This window comes from Protopterus annectens, chromosome 5.part0, assembly GCF_019279795.1.
Source record: "Protopterus annectens isolate FY-2018-M chromosome 5.part0, PAN1.0, whole genome shotgun sequence".
NCBI lineage: Eukaryota > Metazoa > Chordata > Ceratodontiformes > Protopteridae > Protopterus > Protopterus annectens.
The window spans coordinates 1,277,720,294-1,277,738,480 of record NC_056735.1 but is presented as its reverse complement, the minus strand read 5'-3'; the positions used below and the strand labels follow the sequence as shown (position 1 = coordinate 1,277,738,480).

The 18,187-nt window shown below is 41.6% G+C and overlaps 1 protein-coding gene across 2 annotated transcripts in view; it reads right to left on the bottom strand.

Annotated features, from left to right (window-relative positions):
* The window catches only part of CIP2A (cellular inhibitor of PP2A), a 2,713,480-nt gene that overhangs the window by 1,296,923 nt on the left and 1,398,370 nt on the right, over window positions 1-18,187 (bottom strand). The gene's annotated exons all lie outside the window — the stretch shown is intronic.

The window sequence follows — 18,187 nt, the reverse complement described above, 5'->3', positions numbered from 1 at the left end:
GCCCCACCTGATCTGAATAGGAGGCAGCCATGAACAAATTGTGCAGAAGTGCATCCATTAAAACTACTACTAAGAGAAATAGTTAAGCAAATGGGAAATATACAGAGAGGTTGTGTACTTACAGTAACATTGGATCCTTTTTATCTGGTCCATCTGATATGACTGCTGGGAAATGAGATGCTCCTTGGATCCAATCCAACCATTTTCCTAGTGCTCTTTGCCCCAAGCTCCTCAGATCTGATCTGGCCATTTTGCTAGTGCTCTTTGCCTCAAACTCTTTCAACAAAAACTCTCATAATGCCCCTGTGTAGACTAGTATCAGATTGAGTTTGATGCTCTATACAAAGGACAACAAAAGTAAAGAATAGTTGTGTAAAATCCATAACCACAGATGCCGTTCTCTTCCATGTTGCAGTATTCTGTACAATCGGGTTTCCTTCTCCTGCTACCCGAACGTCCAGCCAGTATTCAAAAGCTTGCAGTCACTGGAAGGTGCCTGGGGTGTCTGACGTGGCTAGAGGTATGTGGTTCATAAAAGTGACATCTGCACGCACCTGACCTCAGAATTGAGTGTCCCGGGCCAAACTGTGCAAGTTCAGTGCCTTCCAATAAGAGCCAAAAGGTAAATGGGGGAAGGAGGGAGGGAAGAAATACTGCAACATGGAAGAGAAGGACATCTACAATTATGGTAAGATTTTACACAACTATTCTATGTCCTTCTATTCCCATGTTGCAGTATTCTGTACTCTTGGGTGAGTGCCAAAGCTCACTGTGAGTTAGAGGGTGGCTGGGAAGAATTCTGCAGAAATCCATGGTGGACTGCCCTAGCAAATCCAGCCTTGGATCTAGAAATATGATCCAACTTGTAATGCTTGGTGAATGTATGGGCAGCTGTCCATGTAGCTGCATCTAAAATGGTGGCAGTGTCAAATCCTTTAAAGAAGGCTCCTGATGAAGCAACAGCCCTAGTGGAGTGTGCTTTAACATTAGACCCCAATGATTTCCCATGGTGTGCATAGCAGAAGGTAACTGCCCTTGAAATCTAGGCAGACATTGCCTATTTGGTTACAGCTTTCCCCAGAGCCCTGGGGTGGAAGGAAACAACTGGTCAGGTTTTCTGATAGATTTAGTCTTGTCTAAGTAAACCCTGAGCTGCCTGTGCACATCAAGGGAGTGTAAGACTCTCTCACTTTCACTCTGAGGGTGGGCAAACAAAATGGGGAGGTGAATAGCTTGGTTTAAGGAGAGTTCAGTGACTACCTTGGGCATGAAGGAAGAAGTTGTCCTAAGGGATACTCTTTGTGGAAGATGAGGAAAGGGGGAATGTGGAAGATGAGGAAAGGGGGAATGGCTATGAGAGCTTGCAATTCAGACACTCTGGCCAAAGTCAAACCCACTAGGAGTACTGTTTTTCCATGTGCAGTGCTTCAGAGAAGCCTTGGAGGCCTGTTCAAAATGGGGGACGTGTGAGCTTCTCCAAGACATAATTCAGGTTCCAGGCAGGGGTAATATGTTTCCTGGGGGGCCTGAAGTGAAACAGCTTTGCAGGCAATCTGGAAGCCAAAGGGGGTCTAGAGCAGGCAGGCTGAAACTGCAACCAGGTGAGCCTTGGAGGTGTATGCTAACCCTGTCTGCAGAAGTTCACACAAGTAGGATAGTACCAGTGGGACATCCCCCTGAAAGGGGTCCTACTGTCTTTGAAGACACCAGATGGAGAATCTTTTCCATTTAGATATACAAGATCTCCTAGTATTAGGTTTCCTGGCCTCCTGCAGGACTCTGAGCATGTCCTCATTATATAAATGTCTGTAAGGGATCAGAATTCTATCACCCACAGGTTGAGGTGCAGAGATTGCCAGTGTGGACGTAATAGAGATCCCTTCTCCTGTGTGAGAAGGTCCACTCTGTGGGTAACTTGTGATGCTTGCCCTTAGCTAAATGCAGGAGGAAGGGGAACGAGTGCTGTCTTGGCCAAAAGGGGGGCGCCAACAGGATTTTGGTCTGTCCTGCTGAATTTTCAGAAGGGCTTTTTGAAGAATTTGGAAGGGGGGAATGCATAAAGAAACATCCCCTTCCAGGATATTGAAAAGGCGTCTGTTGTCTTCGGCAGAGGGATGGGCAGCCTGATGCAAAAGGCTGGAAGTTGTCTGTTCATAGGGAGGCAAACAGATCTATTTGAGGTGTACCCCATCTGTGGACTATGTCCAAGAACACATCCCTGTGGAGCATCCATTTGTGGGACTGTGACACGGACCTGCTTAAGGTGTCTACCTGAGAATTCTGTTCCGAAGGGATGTACACTGCTTGAAATGTGACTCCTTGTTTTATTGCCAGCTCCCACACTAGAAGAACTAGCCTGCATAGCAAATATGATTTAGTTCCTCCCTGCCTGTTGACATACCACAGCACTGTGGTGTTGCCTGTGAACAGTTTCAATGGGCCTTGTTTCAGTGAAGGCTGAAAGGCCTTTAGGGCCAAAAGTATTGCTCTCATCTCTCTGACATTGATATGCTCCTGTCTGGAGCAATCCAGTCACGTACCCTGTACCCTTAGTGAGCCCATGGATGCTCACCACTCCAGGTTTGAGGCATCCATTTACATTTCCTGTACTGGCAGGGGTACCTGAAGGCAAAGGCCTGGGTTGTTGCTCACCTGGTTCAGCCATCGAATCTCTTCCTTGAGGCAAGGTAAAAAGGGGATTTTGAATTCCAGAGGATGAGTCTGCTCAGTCCATATGGATTTTAGGTACCACTGTAGCTTTCTCATGTGAAGTCTTGCCAATGGTAACATAGGAATGGTCAATGCCATGTGGCCCAGGAGCCTGAGGTACTGCCTGGCAGTCAATTCTGTGGTCTGAAGGACAGCAAACAGGTACTGCCTTAGGTTTTCCACCTTTTGGGAGGGGGGTAGGAAAGCCTTCATGACATCCATCCGGATTCTGCAGCCCAAGAAAACAAGGTCTTGAGAAGGGGTCAGGTTGGACGTGGGGTAATTTATCTTGAACCCCAGTGCCTGCAGGAGGGAGAGAGAGGTCTGAAGATGGAGAAGGAGGGATTATTTGCAATCCACCTGAATAAACAGGTCTAAGTAAGGGAAATTTTGAATCCTTTGGGCTCTGCAGAAGGCCACCACTGATGCCAGGCACTTGGTGAAAACCCTTGGTGCTGTTAAAAGACCAAAGGAAAATGCCGAGAATTGATAACGTGAGGAGACCACAGAGAATCGCAGGAATCTCCTGGAACTGGGTCTGGTGGGGATGTGAAGGTAGGCATCCTTGAGGTCCAGGGTGGCCATGAACCTCTGAGGGAAGATCAGAGGGAAAAGTATTTGCAAGCATCGAAAGGTGGGCACTTACAGGAAGAGATTTAAGTAGGAGAGATCTAGGATTCATCTCCAGGGCACATCTTTCTTTGGGCCTAGGAAGAGCCTGGAATAGAATCTTTTTCCCTTTTCTGAAGACGGGACAGGTTGAGTGGTACCTTGTGCAATGAGGCTGTCTAGAAGTGGCTGAAAAAGAGGTAACTGCTATTTGGGGGGCTGGGGAATACCTCTCCAAGATAAGGTAGTGATCTAGGTCATGAAATAGCCTTTTTTCTACTATGGACAGGACTCACTTGTCTGTAGTGATGTTTTCCCACACAGGGAGAAAGTGAGAGAGCCTTAATGACAGGGGAGTGGAAATGGGGGGGGGGTTTCAAGAATGACAGGTAGTCACAGACTACCTGTCCTGTCTTGAAATTGAGGCTTCTGGATGGAAGTCTATGATGGCCTCGAGTGAGAAGCTTGCTTCCTGGCAGTTTCCTAGGGCCTAGAAGGAGGGGTGATGGCGGAAGACTTCCTGATAAACTGAGTAGCTCCTTCCTTTTTTTGCTACAGAGTTTTGAGTAAATCTGTTGCTTTAGTCCCAAATAGAGCAGAGTTGTCTAAAGGTGCATCTAAAAGTTTTGCCTGGATGTTATCTGGTAGGGGCTGTAACCATAACCAGCAATATCTCCTAAAGACAGATGCTGATGCAGCTGACCTTGTTGAGGCTTCTGCAGCATCTTAGCTGCACTCAGTAGACTGCCTAGTGAGCTGAGAGGTTAAGGAAATAAAACTAGACAGTTGAGCTTTGGCAGGAGAGTCTGGAATATCAGACAATTGTTTGTTGGCTTTTTCCAAGAGGGCAATGGTGTACTTGGACATATGCGTTTGATAATTAATTGCCCTGAAAGTTAGGGTGGAAGATGTGTAGACCTTCTTCCCCAGGCATTCCATGGCCTTGCTATCTTTGTCAGTAGGCAGGAGATAAGAGGATGGAAGTAGTTTGGAAGCCTTGTCCGGTGAGACAGAGACAGTGCCAGGGTCAGTAGCATGGCACTTAACCAAGCATTTGGCCCCTTCAGAGATTTTGTAGAATCTGTCAGGCCTGTGGAGTGCTGGAGGCTGAGAGTCTGGGTTGAGAGATGTGGCACTGAATGCATCAAAAAAGGCTGGCAAAACTGGGAGTATAGCTGAAGGGGCAAGGGAGTCCATCTGAAGGAGTTCGTACTATCTTTTCTGGACTTCTGTCATCTCAGAGGAATTCCACTTAAAATGCACACTCATCTTAGCAATGGTCTCCCCAAAGTTGAGATCCTCAGCTGGGGAGTCAGCTTCAGCAGGTTCTTTCTGTGGGGAGGCAAAGCCAAGAGGGGAGGGCAATTGTGAGACATAGGAAAGTGAATCCTCTGAAGAAGACTCAGAGGATTCCTCCAATTCCACCTGGGGCCTAGGGCTCATTACAGGGGGAGCCACTGGGGAGAGTAAGGGAGTAGCAGGCCCTAAAGCCAGGAAGGCATTGAATAAACTCTGTGAGAAAGCCTGACAATCAGGCTGGCTTTCTGTAGGAGGAGAAGTATGTCTTCTCTTCTCTTTTTTTTTTCAAAGAAGGCTTAGCGGGGGTGTCTGAGTCCGGGTAGATCTGGAGTCGCTTAGTAGTGCGACAGGGGAGGGATCTGTCCAGGAGGCCGCTGCGAGCCAAGGTTCTCCTTCACCGTTGGAAGCCGGCATCTGCGGCCCACTGAGGACGTGCCTTCTGCACCGGGTTCTGTAGCTTCTACATCGGTACCCGCTCTACCCATACTGGCAGTGACCGATCATTCCTCCAGGCCATTGGCCAGAGGAGGGACGTCAGGTGGTGGAGGTACAGCTACAACTTCAGGTCTAGAAGTTTTGGCCTTTTCCTTGGGTGGCTCAAAGGGCTGACCGGATGGCCACTCCATACCTAAGGCAAAGCGCTTTAATCGCTGATTCTCTAGATCTATGTTCATCGTGTGCAATCTGCTACGTAGGGTTTTTGGGACAAGTGCCTGGCTGATGGGATAGGCATTATGGTCATGTGTAGGTTCTAGATAAAAGAGGCAAAGTTTGTGGGCATCTTTATAGGGAATCTGATGGCTACACTTGCACTTACCCTTCCTGGATGACATGAACCCACAGAGGCATGCAGTGACCCAAAAACAAAACGTCCCCAACAGGGTACTTATCTTAATATTCTTGATTCAATGGCCGGTACATCAGGAACAGCTGACGTATGGCTGGCGGTTCTGAGGTCTAGTGAGTGCAGATGTCACTTCTATGGCCCACGCACATCTAGTCATGTCAGATGTCCCATGCATCTGGCAATGAATGCAAGCTTTTGAATACTGGCAGGACGTTATGGCAGCAGGAGAAGGAAACCCAAGACAACAGAATACCACAACATGGGAAAAGAAGGGCATCATCAAAAACCCTAAACAGGAAACCTACAGGAGGATAAGAGCATTCAGAGTAGGTCTCTCAGCTTCTATCAGAAAAGCGACAATTTGTATGGTAGAAGGAGAGAGCGACGTATCAGATTCACGAGAATGAAAAAGACACAGTTTTTCAGTAAGTCTGTAACTTCCATATCATATTTCATCCAGTCCAACTACTCTAACTGATGGAATATAATCCCAAGATAACAAAATTCCAGGGTGGCATCATGACAGGATACTTTTAACAATAGATCCAAAAGAGACCATGGATTTAAAGTTTGTGTCTAGTTTATAATGTCTGCCAAAAGGAATGCATTCTAGACCACTATACTCCAGGACAAATGTCTATGGAAGAATTTTTGAAGAATGCTGTAGAAGGTGTTAACTGACCTAGTGATATAAGCTTTTGATTTGGAAGGCACTGCCTTACTTTCTGAAGAGTATGTAAACGATACAGAGTCTGACAGCCATCTGGGCCACTTCATGGAGACCTTACAACCTAGTTACTTAGTAGCTAATGCTACAGACTGATGAGAATCCATTACTTATTGCTTGTTCACAGTACAAGCCAGGGAAGTATATGCACATAACAGATATATTGAACTTAGTTCCTGTGTGTCATAGAATGTTCATAGTTCATAGAGTGCTACTAGGCTAACTGCCTTTGTGGGATGTTTTAAGCCTAGCCAATTACCCTGTCTGAGAATCAAACTCTGCACCATGTGTCTGTAAGATAAACACCTTAACCATTAAACCAAACGTGTCATTTCACAAATACTCATCACAGCTGAAAAAAGATAAATTAAAAAAAACACTTGAAAAATTACGGAGATGTAGTTACTTAAAGATGTCATTAAGAACATTTAGCCTAAATGTTTGGCAGCAGTACATAAAATTTACATTTATACAAAAGTAATCAAACTCTAATAAATTAACATTAGCAAACATTATACTTGATATATATTACTATATAGCATATAACCTAAGCAACATTACATAAATTATTCAATTCCTGTCCCCTTGTTTTTTTTAAGCAAGAAACATCTTTATTAAACCACTGCGTACAACATAAGCAATCATACAGTTATATAAATGAAAACAAAGCACACCGACACAATCCTAGTTTCAAACATTTTTCATCACAAACCATACTGACACATTCAGTTGCAAACATTATACATCACGTTTAATCTACCCCACCTGTGTCCCTGCTGGACAGTGGCATAGGGTGACGACTTGTTGGAACATGGGCTAAATTCTTGTCTAGGCTTGTAAGGGCCTCAGGGCCAACAGCCTAATAACTTCCTATGATCCTAATTATTTTCAGTCAAACATTACATAGCTCATTTTAAGTCCTGCCTTCTTTTAAATCTCATTCCTCCACTGTATGTATTATCCTCACAATTCCCATTTTTTCCCTATGTAGTTTGCTCCTACCATTTTCTAAAGATACCCAAGAAAAACAAAAACTTACCAGTAAATACTGCAACTTGTAATGATACCCCTACTACAGAGGGTGGCAACATTGAAAGCAGCAATTCCAAGAATAAAATCAAAGTTTTAACAAACAGCAATATAATAAAACCAAATGAACGTTAAAAACTTAGTATACTTTTAAGTGAAGATAAGCACTTTTGTCTCGATTCTTATCGGGACTTCTTCAGATATCCATTAATTCGGTATGAAAGTTTAAATAGCCCTCTAATGTAGTCTCATGACGCAGACCAGAAAGGAAATAATTTCAAGTCACAGCACTCCCCAGAGTATTTCACATTATACTAGCTCTATTAACTTTACCTGAGCAATGATTTTAATTTAAAATACTTGAAACAGAAGTGTTCTTGCTCAACCCTGGCCAACTGTCAGCTTTCAAAACAAGTTGCCAATACAGTTCTTGTTTCTCTAGGTGGAGCTGCCAGGTCCCACCCCTTGGGTTAATGTTCATTTGTTCCACAATGGCAAATTTAAAATAATGATCAGGGAATTCCATCATGTGCTTTGCCAATGCATTAGTAGTTTTTTTTCTTCTGGATTTCATAAAGATGTTCATACATCCTTTGCTTTAGCATCTGTTCTGTCTTTCCAATATAAAAACAGCAGCAAACCTGAAAAATCGCAGCATACACTATTCCTCTGCTGCAGCAGTTAAATTTACCTTTTAAATGGAACACTTTATCCCTTGTAGAGAACTCTTGCCCTATATGAATCCATTTACAGAACCAACAGTGACTGCATTTATTCATCTGCTTCAAAATGTCTACTCGGTTTGTATTTGATACTGATTCTAAAATGTTCTTTAAATTCTTTTCCTTCCAGTATACTGTGTGTGGTTTCTCTGAAAACAAATGTTGGAAGCCGTTTTCATCCCTCAGCAGTACCCACTTTTTATTCAGGATCCAGCTGACAACCTTACTGTCCAAATTAAAGTTAGCAATAAAAGAACATGAGTACGAACGTGCATCACTTAAGTCATTCCTACATAAGGTAATATTATTCTCAACATTAGTCACAGTGAGAATGGGTGCATAGAAACTCCTTTTCCTTTTACTAATTTGATTTTTTATATCACTTACTAAGTCACTAAGATGGAACACAATAAATTAAAAGGCATTAAAAACTCTGGTTTGAGATTTATGAAACCTTACAAGGGAAGGGGTTTAGTGGTTATGACACAAGACTACAAAAAGCAGATGTAAAATATGTTAGATGACAGCATATATAAACAAACTCCTTTTCATTTTACTAATAACTTTGTTTTTTTATATCACTTACTAAGGCAATAGGTACTCCTTCTTAAAGACATCAACTCAACACTGTACAATCCTCTAAGAGGTCCTGTTTGTAAGTAACCATTCTAGCAGCCCTCACAAATTGTCCCTTGACTACCGACCTTTTTGTGTGTCATGGGGTAGGCACTAAAAAAAAATGTAAAAAGGTATTTGAGTATGTGGGTTTCAGATATATTTTTGAAAAATAGTATTCAAAATCTTTTTCAAGGGATACATCCAGGTATGAGATCTTTTTATTATGCATCTGGTATGTAAACTTTAGAAAAATCTGTACTGCTATTAATAAAACTAAAGAATTCTATGAACATTTTGTTAGAGTTCCCACCATAAACAAATCATCAAGGTATCTAATATAATACGGAAATGATTGTTTAAAAGGTCCATCCAGTATAAATGATTTTTCCCACTTTGCCATAACAATGTTCACATAAATGGACCTGTAGTTCAACGCCATGGTGACACCTTTTATTTGGTGATAGTAATGTCCGTCAAATAAAATAAAGTTATTAATAATACAATCTCAAGTAGATCTTCCATGAGAGTAATTAAATCTGTTACAATCATTTTTTTATTCTAAAATTCTCTAAACCAATTTAAACTGATTAAACCAAATGACAGTCCACAAACCAAATAGTAAACGAAGGTGAATACTATGAACACAGAACGACTCCAGAAGTATAAAAAACTTTTAATATGTAATACTACTGCAAATTTACTTGAAACAATACAAAAAGACAGAATTAAGCACTTTCGTCAGGTAAATGACTTCATCAGAATTACATAATGTTAAACAACTCTAGTTTAAATAGTGGTCCTGGCCAATCATCTAAAAGACTAACATCACTTCCTCTTTGATATTAAAAGAACTACATGTCCCTAAAAATTCCATTATAATAACTATAATTTATACCATATAAAGTAAACCACTATATTAATATAAACAATCTAAAAACCACATATTATTAATACAAATTATAATATGATGGTACATTTCACAACACATTATAACATAAACATAGATTTCAATTTTAATACAGAGGACATGGAAATTCTGTCATTCAGTCCTGGGGGATGGCATGCATCTAATTTGATTTGCCATTTTAATTCAATAAACTCCAGGAAATCATCCACCGGGCCACCCCGTGGTCCCAAATCAGCCTGCTCCAGTATAAAAAATCTAAAAGAATGATTAGGCTTACTACAAATGTGTTTACACAATGCATTTGTTTCATTATTCTGCTTAATGTCGTATAAATGCTGATAAACTCTTGACCCGAGTGCATTTTTGGTTTTCCCCACAAAGTAACTTTCACAGAGTTTACATAATGCTATATAAACCACCCCTTTACTAAAGCAGTAATTTTTTTCTTAGTAGTAATGTGACCAAAATTTTTTAGTTTGATTTTAGAAGTATCCATAATATAAGGGCATTGAGAGCATCCTCCACATTTAAAAGTGCCACCCTGACCTGAATTGTACTTGTTCCTTTCAAAAAGCCCTTTGAATGAAGTGTCCTTCTTATAGGTTCATAGGTTCATACTAGGCTATCTGCCCTGGGGCATTTATAAGCCTAGCCCGATTGTGTTTGGCTTACGCCACCCCTTGATTTGAGTATACTGTGCCCTTTTTAAAGTTTAGTTTACTGTGCCTCTGTCTAATAGTGACACGGAAGTAATCCCCAGGACAAACCTACGATCCCCCATCCACTCATCAAGATTCTTCTTGAAGAGAGTCAGTGAGGCACTCTGCCTAACATGAATTGGAATTCTATTCCAGAGCGAAGGGAGCCTCTGGGTTACGAATCTGTCCCTCCAGCATGTTCTATTTATTTCTGTGCTGAGGTTCAAGTCCCTCGAGCGCGTGGCTCTAAGGGATTTAGATTTACTGAGGTGGAGCATGTCCATTAATTCTGGGTTGGACATAGCTTTATATGTCAGGCATAGATCGCCTCAAAGTAGGCGGTATGCAACTGAGTAGAGCTGGAGTTATTTTTAACCGAGCCGCATATGGCATCTGTTTTAGTCCCTTGATCCTCCTGGTGAGGTACTTTTGGGGTCTTTCTAATTGCTGCAGGTGTCGGGTAAGGTACATCCCAAAGGGGGCATTGTATTCTATGATGGGCCTGATGAGGGATGAATAAAGGGGCACGATTACTTCTCTTGATCTAGATGTGAATCCTTTCATGATGAGGTGGGCTATGTAGAAGGTCTTTCTAACCACTTTGGCAATGTGGTTGTCAAAGGAGAGATTGCCATCAACTTGGGTCCCCAGATCCCTAATTAATTTCTCTGTACTTAATGGGTTACCACCTATGTGGTAATTTGTGGGCACATTGTTCTTGCCAAAGGGTATGACTATACACTTTTTGGCATTCAGCTTCAGACCATGGCTCTGGCACCAGTTATCCGTCTCTGCGAGACCTTCTTGAAGGATGTTTGTATCAGCTGGAAAGTCGATTATGGCGCCCAGCTTGCAGTCATCTGCGAACTTGGTGAGCCACAGTCCTCCCACATTGGCCTGTACCTCAGAAAAGTAAATACCGAACAAGAGAGGTCCCAGGACAGAACCTTGTGGGACACCACATGTGACCGGTTTCGAGTCTGACATGGCTCCAGCAACTCTGACACTGTGGGTTCTGTCTTTGAGCCAGTTTGCGACCCATCTTGTGACATAGGGGTTTATATTTAGGCTGGATAGCTTATCTATGATTCCCGACTGGGGTATTGTGTCAAATGCCTTTGTGAGGTCCAGATAGGCTGTGTGGACTACCTTCCCTTCATCTATGGCCTTGGTGAATGTTTCGAAGAAGTCGACCAGGTTCAAAAGGCAGGATCTGCCCTTGACAAAGCCAGATTGGGTAGAATCTAGTGTCTGTAGGTCCCCAATGTCTTTGTTTATGAGTTCCATGATGATCCTCTCCATAGCCTTGCATACTAGGCTAGTCAGGTTTATGGGGTGATAGTTTCCAGGATCCGCAGAGGCGCCACCTTTGTGGAGTGGGACCACTGTTGCTGTACGCCATTCTTTGGGCACATATCCTGTAGTGAGGCTGAGACTGTACAGCAGTTTTACTTGAGGGATTAGTTCTTCTTGGAGTTCATGTAGGATGCAACCTGGGACGCCATCTGGTCCCATGGCAGCAGTGTTTTTTTGCTTTGGAGAGGGCGGCCTTCACCTGAGCATCAGAGATGTTTGGGAGGCTGCACTCTGCCGGGATAGATACTTGCTCTTTTGAGGGGGAGGGGGTGGAGAAGTTTGCACTGAACCTGTCTGCCAGGATATTGGCAATGTCTGTGGGTTCAGTGTATTTTTTGTCATTTAGAATCAACTCAGAACAAGTCTGGGAGTTGCATCCCAGGTTCCTAACATAACTGAAAAAAGCCTTATGATTGTCTTTAGTGTCCTGTGCAATTTTTCTCTCGAAGCTGGCCTTGGAGGATTTTATGAGGGATCGTAATTTTTTGCTAGTACTGATAAGAGATGCCTTCCCTTTTAGGGATTTTGCTCTATCATGTAGTAGCTTCCTCCTTCTGTTATACAGTTTATTTATGGCTGGAGTCCACCAGACTGGACGCCTGCCTTTGGATGATTGGGTCTTGATTTTGTTTGGGATAGCATGATCCATGCATTCCTGGAGATGTCCGTAGAATGCGTTTATATAGGATTCTGCAGTTTGGGCCGTAGTTTCCACTGGCCCTGGGGCCTTGAAGGATTCCACTTCAGTTTTGAGAAGTGTGAAGTTCGCTTTTGAGAAGTTTTTCACTGTGGTTTTCTGGGCTGGGGGTGGGGTCGGGATGTGGATATCCAGTGAAATTAATTTATGGTCTGATCTTACCAATGAGGGATATACTTCTGGTATGGAGCATAGAGTCCCCATGTTGGTAATGATCAGGTCTAGTATGTTTTCCCCTCTTGTGGGAGTGGTGACTAGTTGTTCCATAGCATTTGAGTTTATAATTGCCGTTCTGAACAGGTTTAGTACCAACTCTTTCTTGCACATCCAAGTCTACATCAAATATTTTCCAATATTTAAAATTAATATTCTTAATATGAGAGAAATTAGATGCATACGTAAGGGTAAGTGCACATCCAAAACCCAAAGGTCTATCACTACTGTTATTCTGACTATCAATGTCAACCTGAGCTAGTAATGGGATGAAATAACCACTGTTTCTCTTGTTTTTAACTTTGTTAAAAATATCAGTGATACAGGTCTCATGGTAGCCTCTCCTTAGAAACATGGTTTTCATAATATCCCCTTCCTTTTCAAACTCGTCCATATCAGACACCATTCTGGCCAATCTCACATATTGGCCTTTCACAAGGGCCTTCTTTTGGTGCAATGGGTGTGCGCTTGCAAAATGCAATAATGTATTTGAATAAGTTGGTTTTCTATATAGCTGGGAGGTAAAACATTTGTTAATGTAATCTTTCCTGATGGTGACATCCAAATAGTTGACAAAATCAAATTCTTTATTGATAGTAAATCTCAGGAAACTAGTTGTACCATTAATATAAGTGAAAAACCTGTTCAGGTCATTTTCACTACCCTTCCAGAACAGGACCACATCATCTAGGTATCGCCCATACAATACCCATGAAGTCCTGAACTCTGAATTAACAACAAATAAATCCTCCCATTGTGCTAAAACAATATTTGCAAAAGCTGGAGCACAGCACGCACCAATTGCTACTCCTTGTTTTTGTTTGAATAAGTGCCCCTCAAAAGTAAGGAAATTATTTTCTAATACTATTTCCATACATGTCCGAATTGTTAAAATGGTCTCATGATTGAACACAGTGTTGGCACATAAGTAGTCATACAACCACTCCAGGCCTATTTGATGTGGTATAATCGAAAATAGGTCACACACATCAATAGTATTCAGGATGAGATTTTTATCAAACATACTTTGTTCAATTTTTGTGAGGAAATCCCACAAATCTTTTATCACTGAGGTACGACTGTCGAGAACATTTTTAACCTTACTATCAATAAATTTAGCAATACTAAAAGGTTTTGAGGCCTTAGCACCTACAATAGGTCGTAATGGTGGATTGGGGATAGATTTATGTATTTTTGGTACACCAAAAATTGTGGGAATTCTGGGATGTTCGGTCAGTAAGTATTCATATGTCTCAAAAGTAATCTGCCCATTAAATAACGGCTGTTCTACTTCCAAATCACTGAAACCAATTTAAACCCACATCAAAAGGAATCGCAGTTTACAAGTCTCTTACATCAACAGCAACCAAAATATCATTTCTATTAAATTCAATTTTGTTTATCTTAAGAATTCCCACAAACCTTTACACACCTGTAGTTCATATTTTAGAATGTCCCTTAATTTGTCATCCAAAAATCTGGTGCAAGCTTGTATAATTGGAGCCTCTACTAACCACTACTGGAGCCATAGGTGGATTGTTGGTAGCCTTATGGATTTTTGGGATAACAAAACAAAGTAGGTGTAAGAGGCGAAATAATGTTTATGTAATCTAACTCTTCTATAGAAATTATTCCTTCCTATGAATAGATAGTTAAATTGACTTCTAATCCTGCTGTACGCCGGATTCATTTCATTTTTAGAAACATGTTTATATATGCTGTCATCTAACATACAGAACATCTGCTTTTTGGGATTGTGTTATAACCACTAACCTAACTTATGAAACCGTGGCAGGTTTCAAACCAGAATTTTAATGTCTTTTAATTTATTTTGTTCCATCTTAGTGACTTAGTGACATAAAAAAATGAACTTATTAGTAAAGAAAAAGGAGTTTCTATGCACAGATTCTCACTGTGAGTAATGTTAAGAATAATGTTGCCTTATATAGGAATGCCTTAAGTTATACAAGTTTGTATTCACGTTCTTTTATTAGGTAGTCAGTTGGATCCTGAATAAAAAACTGGATACTGCTGAGAGATGGAAATGACTTTCAACATTTTTCAGAAAATCTGCCCATAGTATACAAGAAGGAAAATAATTTAAAGAACATTTTAGAATTGGTATCAAATGCAAACAGAGGAGTAAACATTTTGAAGCAGATGAATAAATGCAGTCACTGTTCATTTTGTAAATGGATTCATATAGGGCAAGAGTTCTCTATAAGGTATAAAGTGCACATTTTAAAAGGTAAATTTAATTGCTGCAGCTTTACTGACTTCGAGGGAAGTTTTCCTCCTTTTCCACTCTAGGTCTCTGCTTTCCTTACCACATCTCTCCAAGTAATCATGTTTACATTTCTGGATGTTGCTAACTGCGGTCTTGCTAACACCAAAATGTTCTGCCATCTTTCTTTGGCTACTGCTTTCCAGAAAATGTAGATGATGAACCTTTTCCTTCAATGTCAGTTCTTTGAGTTTTTTTCCTTTGGGCCATCTTGTCTTAATTAACTGCAAAATTTGTAGGATGTACCTACAATTCAGACCACTGTATACCCGCAGTGGTACAGTGGTAGTGTTGTTGCCTCACAGCAAGAGGTTCTCCTGTTCGATTCACGGCTGGAGTGCCTTCTGTGTGGAGTCTATGTCCTCCCCGCGGTCGAGTGGCCTCCGAAAGACATGGGTGAATGGGTGTCTCTTCGCTGAGGGTTGGGCATCGGGCTGGCAACTTGGCACCATAAAAAAATCTACTGCCAATCATTAGCGGACTGGAGTTCCGCTGTGGCAACCCCTAACCGGGAAAAGCCGAAAAGACAAACAACAAAACCTACAATTCAGACCACTCCTTCACAATAAAAAAATCTTCAGCAACGCATGATAAACAATAGGACGTTAGGCCTAATCCAACATGTGATAATAAAACATGAAAAAATAACTTGTACTAAAGAAAAAAAAATAATACAACTAAGGTGCAGAACCCACACCGTCTACCCCTTGGTGTAGAGTGGACTCAAATGGTCAAGTTATAGAGGGTAAATTAGTATTGTGTGTCACAGTCCAAATGGTCAAGGTACAACTTACAGAGGTGGTCAATATACAGAGAGGTCGGTCTTCCATTCAGTAGATGTGGTACATGTCTGGTCTATGAAAATTAGGTCAATGTAGGGAGGTGGTCAACTATGAAGGTTCTACTGTAGTTTGCTAGCTGAGGAGCACTGCCCAGTGAATCTACTCCTACACAACCTAGTTTTTGATTCTAGCCTCAAAAGCATCCAAGCTAGCCTCTTATTAACCCCTTCTGTACCATACTCTAGTAGTCACCTAAAAGACCTGATGCCATGGATATGCATTTCCCCAATTTATCTTTCACCAGTGTGGTGGATATGGGCATCCTGACACAATGTAGCAATTGTCTCATGTTGTGTGTGACATCCAACTAATCCTTAGAGAAAGTGATACAGAATGCTGGAGATGTACTTACACAATATCACTGGGGCCTAGACTCTCACATACAAGCACTCAAAATAACAGTCAAGTTAACAGTAACATACACACTGCACACACCACACACAGTCTGCATCCAACACATACACTAACATATACCAAGGCACTTAAAAACAATCAAACCCCACAGACTTCTCAGATACTCAACCCACATCAATAATCTCAGCAAACCCAAAAGCAGTTTACAGAAACAACCCAGCACCACACAAACAGGCAAACCCCATGGAGCCCCAACTACAAAGCCCATAAGGCAAGCAAACATACTACTCAATACTCTAGTCACAAGAGATTCCATTTTAAGACATACAGATGCCCCAGCCACCTAGATGGTGTAGAAAATAACAGTCAGTTGCCTATCAGGAGCCAGGATCGTCCAAGTCATGCAAACACTCACGTCAATGAACCAGAAGTATGATGAGGCACAGCAAAGGTATGACGTGTCCACTCTCCCTTAAGCGTAGGTTTTGGAAAGAACATATGGAAACGAATAGACAGAGTGAACTCTGAAACCAGTTTTGGCAAGAAAGAAAGACTAGGGTGCAGCAAAACCCTATCTTTGTGGAAAATAAGGTAAGGGTGTTGCACCATGAGAGTCTGCAGTTCAGAAACCTGCCTTGCAGATGTCAGACCAATAAGCAAAATAGTTTTTCACATTAAGAACTTAAAATCAGTGTGAGCTGCTAAATCAAAAGGTAGTAATGTTAATTTTTCCAGAACTCAGATGAGCTTCCACAGAGGAATTTGCTTGCCAGGGAGGTTTGATATATACTACTCCCTTCATGAACTGTTTTACCAAAAAAAGAAGAAAGAGAAGAATCCATATGCAGACTTGGCCGCTAAACAGACTAACAGACACATGCAATAAGCCATCCTGAAGTAGCTCATAGAAATATTTCAATAACAGAGGGTTATTAACCTCAACAAAGCCCATTTTCATTCAGGCACCACTTAAAAATCCTTATTCATTTATAAACATAACATTTTCTAGTAGCAGGTTTTCTGGCCTCCTTTAACAATTGCTTCACATCCTCATGAAACAAGTACCTAAATGGAGTCAATACTGAATCATCTAGGATATCAACTGACATTTCTCCAAATCGGGGTTCAACAGTCACCCCTGAGATTGTGTGAGCAAATCTATAGTGTGCAGAAGATTATGGCGATTGCCTTTGGCCGATATCATTAAAAGGGAGAATTAAGATTGCCTGGGCCAGTAGAGTGTCACCACAATGATCTTTAGCAACTCTCCCTGAGCTTTGAGAAGTACTTTCTGAATTAGTGGAAAGGTGGAAATGCATACAGGAATATTCCTGTCCAAGCACAGCTTCACGGATGTGTGGTTCGGAATTTTTCATTTCTCTGTTTTGAAAGGAGATGAACAAATCTACTTGAGGTGGTCCCGACATCTGGACTAGATACTGGACACCACTGCCTTGAGCTTCCACTTGTGTGGGTCTGCCATAGTGTTCTACTAGGACAGGATGTATGGAGCCTGAAGAGTCAGAGAATGCTGAAAAGCAGGTCATCACTGCCAAATGAAACAGAGGACTTATAAGACCTTGGTACCCCCTTGTTTGTTGCGACCACATCACTGTGGTGATGTTCTTAACCACCTGGAGAGAACCCGCAATCCAGAGGTGATGAAAAACCTTCAAGGAGTGACTCACTGCTAACACCTCCTTGACACTGATATGCTTCCATTCATAATTTAGGCTCCAAGCAACTTGCATTTACTTCCCCATTGCAACAGCACCCCACACAAAGTGAAATGAATCAGTCTGGACAAATTGCACAGGTATCAGAGAGGAGAACAAAAGTCCCAGATTGACCCACAATTTTTCTCTCCACAGTATAACTCTTGTCCGATGAAGAGAAGAACAGGTAACTAGGTTTCCAGGAACTGGAGGTGTTGGGGCCAACAATTTCGGACATACCACTAAATTTTTTTCATGTGAAGATGAGCCAGAGGTATAAGAATCATGGACGTCATCAGTACAAGATTTTTCAGGAATTCTCCAGACAGGGTGACATTCTTCTTGGAGAATTCCAGAAACACCATTTGGTAAGACAGAATCTTGTGTTTGGGGAGAAAATTCATTCTTTCATTGGAGATGATTAGACACTCTAGAAAAATGAATCTTTACGAGGGGGTCAGGCATGACATCAGGAGGTTCAACTTAAATCCAAGAAGAAAGAGCAAGACTGAAACCTTCTCTAACAATTCCAAACACACGGATGCAAAAATCAGCAAGTCA